The 7,611-nt window shown below is 41.2% G+C and overlaps 1 protein-coding gene and 1 long non-coding RNA gene across 2 annotated transcripts in view; both read right to left on the reverse strand.

The window, feature by feature from the left end:
- Window positions 1-971, reverse strand: part of LOC120528302 (zona pellucida sperm-binding protein 4-like) — a 50,128-nt gene extending 49,157 nt beyond the window's left edge. Inside the window, exon 1 of the mRNA XM_039752452.1 lies at window positions 832-971. The gene's annotated coding sequence lies outside the window, so the exon portion shown is untranslated. The remainder of the gene's footprint in view (window positions 1-831) is intronic.
- Window positions 121-584, reverse strand: LOC120528309. The gene is made up of 3 exons (XR_005633477.1): window positions 570-584; window positions 268-365; window positions 121-193 (listed from the first exon to the last, which is right to left on the reverse strand). It is a non-coding gene; the product is annotated as an uncharacterized LOC120528309 (long non-coding RNA).
- Window positions 972-7,611: the final 6,640 nt, after the last annotated feature.

A 7,611-nucleotide genomic window follows, 5' to 3' on the forward strand; every position in this document is an offset into this window, starting at 1 on the left:
TACTACATGGATCAAGGCATTGACAATGATCAGCAAATCAAGCCAATCTGTGACCCCAGCAGTACCTGTGGCAATGACCAATTCCAGGTCAAATAGCCCTTGGTCTACTACTGGCAGAGTTGGCGTCACAGGATACACCTCAGCCTCCACTTGCACATCCTGGCTTCCCGAGTAGGTGCACTGGAAGAATAACCTGAGGAGAGAAACACCACATCATAGCAGGGAGAGCACATTTAGGGTCAGAGGAAGCAGGTTCAGAAGCCTTACTTGTAGACACTGTCCCTGGTGATGGAGCCCTCTGGACCACTCCTCACAGTGATGGCAGCAGACATGGTGTTCTGGCAAGTCACGTTGCCACCAGCCATCTGAAACAGGATCATCAATCACTGCTGGTTACTACATTTTAATAATGGTACTAGTAAAATCACATTGCCTTAATATTTCCAAAGAGGAAAATGGGAATGATTAGATTCTACACCAGACATTAACCTCCATTGAACAGGTAGGACAACTCTAAACATCTGAGCCACTTTTAGCCAACATTGCTAAGTCGCCAGAAGGGGTCTCACCTGAACTGTGCTGCCACAGGCACTTACTGGAAACTGGTACATGACAAAGCTGGACAGGCTGGTCACAGGGCTGCAGCTAGGGGAACTGCTGTCCACCAACTGGATGCACCCAAGATCCTGGGGAGGAAGGGTCACATTATCAGATACCACCACAAACTGGCCTTTGAGGGTGCACTGCACTGCACTGTCACTGGAAAAAGCAAACAAACATGAATATCCAGTAGCAGCCACCTTTACTCACTCACATCTTCCAACCACTCACCATCATTGGCATAGTAGCATGGACTGGTGCTGCTGCTTGAATCGTAGCAACAGTTGCTGGCTTGACAGTCTGCTTGAGTGATGGATGAAGACCCTCCATAAGAGAGCTTCTCACTGGCTGCAACTGCACATCTCAGCAACACTCACAGATCGGCGAGCTGTGATGGCAAAAGAGCCCATTTAGAAGATGGGTGAGACACTCAGGGTGCCATCCCAGAAGAGAAATCAGAACTGGCTTAGGGCATGTGAAGGTTTTCAGATTTGTGCGAGATCCAACAGTAATGATCACAACATACTGGGAACTCTAAATAAGCAGGAGGCGCAAAAAGACACACAGCTTTTTTCACAACGGCAACCAATGGCTGAAGTGTCGGCACTACTGACCTTCTCAGATGCATAACCGTAAGGGGAAGAAAATGTCACCGATAATGTGGTGCGACTGGATATTACATGGAGGACGACTCCTGGGAGATTGTCACCTTTACCAGTCCACCACTCGTCTCTGAAAAGATAAAAGTTGACGAGATTTACTGGAATACGCAGGCGCTTACAAGTCTCAATGCTCGAGTACACGCCGCACTCACTCTGGAGATAAACGGCAAATGACAGCCTCAGTGACCATTGTGTGGGGCGATCTGTCTGTTAATTTAATGAGGGGAATCAGGAAACATTAATCAAGAAAAGGAGATGAGAAACGTGTCAAATATGAGTATTTCAAGAGAGAGGCTTTGTAAGGTTTGGGAATGACCGGTTAATTAAGTACTAATAAATAAACACAAAAAGAGGGTTTTGGTGAAGGTCTTTAAAAAATAAAATAAACGTATTAATATTTTTGAAGTTCGTAAAGTAAATGACTAGAAGTTAGATCAGCCGTATTGTTTTAATTGAAATTCCTTTGCTGAAATGATGTATTTTAAAACAAATTCCTACATATAGCACCTTTTGACCAAAATAAATAAATAAATAAATAAATAAATAAATTCATCGTGCTCCTACACTGCTTTAGTTCAGCTTTTTTTTAAACAACTATTTCCAAATTTCCTCTTTCTCTCTTCATTTTAGCGCTTTAGTATTGGAGATAAGTTTCCCGTTAACGGCGAATCCTAGTTTTTCAAGGGGAAATTTATGATGCAACTCGTTAATGTATGCAGTCGCGCACCAGTGCGTCACTGTGCTGTGAATCCAGTTATTAAGATATTTTCATTAGCTGAGGAGAATAAAGGGGATTTCTTGAGACTTATTTAACTTAAGATGGTGTTCAGGCCCCTCTTGATATTATTACACTGGACATGTGCAAACGATACAAAATGAAAGAAGAATTAAGAAAAGGGTATGAGCAGCCGTTTGGTAGAGCTTATTTTGAGTCTCGAGATCTGATCTCTTACTATATAAAAGTCCCGTGAGTGTTACGCAGGCGCGGGGTTTCACACACGCCCAGTCCATTTTGCAATGCACGATGGGATTTTTAGTTTCGTTTTTCCAGGTAAAAGATGATTTTCTACTCCAGACTGTGAGATATCTTCTTCTTCTTTCTTTCTTACTATATAAAAGCTGTTGGGATTGTCCTCCGTCCCGTGAGTGGAAAGCGTAGCGGTTTTCCGCTTATCACAGACTTACTACTTGCAGCTTGCGGTACGAAGCGACATGATGTGAGCAGAGTTCTGGTGCTCCCATCGTTCCCTTGGTTTTGTGCGCGATGCGCTGGAAAAATAGACAAAATTATGTCTCTGGAAATAATTAATGTTGATGGGGTACAAATGCCTCACCGTGTAGTAAATATCAGGGGGGTTCAAAAGGGCGACCTCAATATAGAAAAAACAGTTTAAATTTCATCACAAAAATAACAGAAACTACGAGTATTAAAGTAATACCGATCAAATGCAATATAACCAAATTAATGAGTTTGTATAAAATATCAGATTGATCTACATATTAAATTGCCTTAAGAAGTGGTCAACTTAAAAGTCGGTCGCCTTTAAAGGCGGGTCAGCTTAGTATAAAAAAAGAGGGGTACTCATCTCACTCGGTTTGTGTCATTTCAACCATTTAGTTTAAAGTGTGTTATTCACTAAGCAGTCATTAGGTGGCAGTGTGAGCTCAAGAAAAGGCCCTCGTCAGGCAACATCGGAAGAGAAACTGAAATCACAGCTGACTTGTGCGTTTGTCTTCACAACGATTTCAAAGGTAAGTTTATTTTTTTCATATGGTTCGGCATCAGAGGGTTTACTGAACAAAATGATTGCACTAAGTATCAAGAAATAAGTATAAAGAACTTTCCTTTTAAATGCTCTACCTTAAGGTTCAGGTGTCACTTAACAGTAAAGGAATTCACTAACACTGATTTTTCCAAATGTTTCTGTTTTCATGAAGAATCCAATGTTTTGTGATCGTAAACTGTAATCAACACGATGAATGTACTGTGACTTCACTATACACTCACCGGCCACTTTATTAGGTCAGCAAGCGATAACTTGGATGACGGCAGTGTGTGTGGCATATCGTCTACCGCTGTCTATTTTGCTTATGTCTTTGTTGTTATTTTTGTGTGTCATGTAAAATGTCAACTCATTACTGGTGTGTGATCACCGAACACTTCTGGAGCTTCGTTTGTCTGCTGTGAAACTTGTACAGTTGGACAACGGAGGACGACATTTTCCAATGTGGAATACCAGCATTCGTCTACATTGCTCCAGGTCCACCTCTCTGGAGGAAGCGTCATAGACGACGAGGTAAACGCGGCGGACGGTTGGTTTAGTTAAAGGCCTGTTTTGTTCGATCTCCCAAAGTTTATCAGGCTCATCATAGGTTGACTCCTCACCTTTTTGCGTCATGGCACTCCCGGGACCCTGTGGACTCCTTACTTGTACCTATTTTTGGTTCAGATCAGGCTGATGCCACCCCCATGCCCCTGCCCAGTTCACCTATGCCAGCGAGGAGCGAATCTCCAGAATTTGTGACCTCTGGGGCGCGCACCGCTCACTATTGCGGCTTCAGACCCGGCTCCCATCAGGATAGGTCTAGTAAACACTAGATCTGCAATGAACAAAACTTTTATCTTAAAGGATTTCTTCGCCCCTCATGGATTGGATTTCCTCTGAGTAACTGAAACCTGGTTGTCTCCCGGCGAGTCCAGCGTTGCCGTATGAATCGTTGCAGTGTGGCTACTCGTATTTTAATTACCTGCAGTTCTCAGGTTGTGGTGGAGGTTTAGCGAATGTCTTCAAATCCCACTTTAATTGTAAACGGCGGTCTCTAGCTGTTTCTTTCTCCAGCTTTCAATGGAGTAATTTTTGAGTTGGGTCGTTCTCCTGTGCTGCTCTGTGTGGTGGCTTATCGTCCACCAAAGTATAAGAAGGATAAGTAAAAGTGACTTGTATGATTTCTTGGCTGAATTTATGACAAAATATGACCAAGGTTTAATTGTTAATGAATTTAATATCCATGTTTGTTGCACTGAGAAGCCTTTGGTGAAGGACATTTTCCATTTAATAGACTCTCTTAGTCTAATTCAGTCTGTAACTGGTCCTACTCAGGAACGCGGGCATACGCTGGATCTTGTCTTATCTCGCGGTTTATCTGTTCTTAATCTGGATATTGGTGATGCAGTGTTTTCAGACCATATGCCCGTTTTATTTGATTTTGTTCCTCTCTGTCAATTTGCTAAACCATACGCTCCTCTTCGTTACTGCTGTGCTCTTAACCTATTAACGCGCACACGTGCCGGTCCCGGGACAATTAAGCGTTTTAAAAACGTTACAGCCATGTGTGCATGCCCATCTGCCATGCATCTCGACACCCTACCCATCAAATGAAACTTCAAAGTCTCGTCTTTCCGATGATATAAACCATTTTGACACACAACAACCACAGCACTGACACTAAAGCCTTTTTTACAGAGAAGTACATACTTTTAAGAGTGGACTGTGCCTACCTTTGAAGACCCCCTACAAGTCAAACATCAATATTTCCGAGCAGTATTGATCCCATCGTGTCCGTAACGCTCCAGCGAATATAATCCAGTAAAACAATTTAGGTCCAAAACACACGATATATTCTCCAAGGGACAAAAACTCCAGAAAACGTTTCATAACTTGAGACCACCTAAGTAATTTTTTTTCACTTATATTGCTCATATTAGACGTAATTTATTTCTGTCGGCGATAACCATGCTACCGCATGAAACACGGAAGTGTTAGCTTTCGAAAGACACGTAAGTTGGCCAATTACGACGTTTCTGGGTTTGACTGGCACCTCGTATAGCCAACCAGTGTCACAGAAAGCTGAACGATGACGTATAGCTCTGAACTCTGGTAGAATCTACCAGTTTGATTGGATACTGTGACTGACACTCAAAACTTACAGCCAATGAGCAGCCGAGCATTTTGATATGTAACTTGCTATACTAACTTGTAAACAAAACGATCGGAACTGCGTAAAGGTGGCATTTGTGCCAGTCTGCAGAGTTGGTGCGTGGTTGTTTATTGTGATTTCGCCAAGTTTTTTCGCAGTTTAAACATGAATAAAAGTAGAAGTTTAAACGTAAATAAACGCTCGATTAAATAATAGATGCATGTACGCGTTGTAAAAGTATTCAACCGGCACACGGGACGTACAATGGCAGAGAGTGACGTGCCACGCCCTTGTGCTTTCTGCTTACTAGTGATTGCTGCCATCAAGTGGCACATGGGAAAACGCTGAGCTGCGTTGTAACAGTTTGTTAAAGAAATATATATAGTTTGTGTGCATTTTATAAAAAAAAAGTAAAATATATAAATATGTTTTTGGCCCATAACTTGTATTGACTATTTTTACATAGAAATGTGTATTTATTGTTTTTATTATGGAACTTGAATTTCCATAACTAATAGTGACACTGTGTGTAGATATAGATTCCTTTAGGTGTAAGCTTTCAGTAGAGCCCTCATTGATATCTGTGGGTTGAAGCATTCAAAAGTTATTACACTTTTAACATACGTTCCAAAATGTGGATAAATGTCCCTCTAAAAAGCCCCTGGACATGCCCACATAAAAACTGGTGTAAAAAAATGTCATTTTTACAGGTATTCATTTCAAATTTGAAATTTGAGAAGTCAACAAGTTATTCTGTTGGTACATAGTGTGTTTCTGTCCCCACCTACCTACTGCAGCTTTATTTTCATAAAAAAACTTAGGCGAGAACAAAAAAATTCATTTTTTTTTGAGTTCTAATGTGCATAACTTTTGATCAGTCACACCTACAGTGATTCTGACTACTAAGGGTGAAACTAGAGAATGTTACCTTTACAAAGAGACCAAACATGTGTTTATACTCCAGATAGTTCAATAACAGCAATGATTCTAACTTGGAGAGGTCGAATTACAAGCGATTTAGCAAAAATGACCCCGAATGCTAAGGGGTATTAAATATTCCACTGCCGTTCAGTTCTCCGCTGTTTTAATTATGAAGTGATCTCACTGCCCTCGGTGTCTTCAATACTGAAGAGCTAACACTTCAGTTTAATTCTGCTAGTCAAACTGCTCTGGACTCTGTGGCTTCAGCTAAAGCCCAGCAGCTCCGAGCCGTGATTAAGTATTAAAACCTGAGCCTATCGACGCGAGTGCAGGAGAGCTGAGCGGAGCTGGAAGATGGACAGGTGGCAGGTTTCTTTTGAAATTTGGAGAGAGAGTTGGTTGTGTTATCAGAAAGTTTTTAAAGCTGCTAGATCAAGTTATTGGCTCTAACTCACAACCCCCGTGTACTTAACACATTGAGTTTTGTACTTAAACTTCATGAACCAGTCTATCTGGAAGCTTCTAGAGAAACTTGCAAGAAATCTGACTTTTTTTGAAAGGTGGTTGTAATACAATTTTATTTATATAGTGCCTTTCCCATGTTCAAAGCACTACAGAGTTTTAAGATAGAATGGCAGGGCATACAGTATATAGCATTGTACAAACCAATTAAAAAAATAAAGATTAAAGACAGTAAATTCAGAGAAAAAGCCTAATAGACAACATGACTGATGGTCTCTCTCACACACACACAGGTTACATGAACATCTTCACATGGAGGTAAACTGAAGAAGGGTAATACAGTCAAGGAGAGCTAAAAGCCATCCTGAACAGATGAGTTTGGAGTTTTTTTTTTTGAAAGAATTCATGGAGTCAACCATATATATATATATATATATATATAAATATAAATTTATGCCGTCTTTATTCTGGTGCTTCCTCCTGATAGGCAAACAGCAATAGATCGCCATAACGAGTACATTGATTTTCCAACTCTCTGCATTTAGAATCCTTACATTTATAGAGGATTTCACTTCAATAAATTTTACAAAGCATTCATTTTGTTTAAATAATGAATACTGTTAATTACACACGGGGTGACACGGTGTTGGATTGTTAGCATTTCTATTCCGGAGGTTGTCACGTCACTCTTATTCCCTGCCTCCTGTTTCCATGTTTTTCCTGCTGGGTTTCCAGAGTGGGCTCCGCTTTCCTTCCAAAGAAATGCAGATTTGCTGACACTAGATTGATTCCACAGTTTATTTGTTTGTGCTTGTATTCCCCTTACGATGAGCCCTTGCCCATCCAGGGTTGGTTTCTGCCTCATCCTCTGTGCTAGCTGGAATGGGCACATCCCTGGATTGAATCATCCTTTTCAGAGATATTGCGGTAAGGGGTCACTGGAATTCAACAGGGGTTCCAGGTAATTCACAACAGAGGAGCCGAACCTGTTCTCACCAAGAGTCTCACACCGCCACCTGGTAGATTCCAATAAATTTCGAGTACGGGC

Source organism: Polypterus senegalus, chromosome 4 (genome assembly GCF_016835505.1).
Source record: "Polypterus senegalus isolate Bchr_013 chromosome 4, ASM1683550v1, whole genome shotgun sequence".
In the NCBI taxonomy this organism is placed as follows: domain Eukaryota; kingdom Metazoa; phylum Chordata; class Cladistia; order Polypteriformes; family Polypteridae; genus Polypterus; species Polypterus senegalus.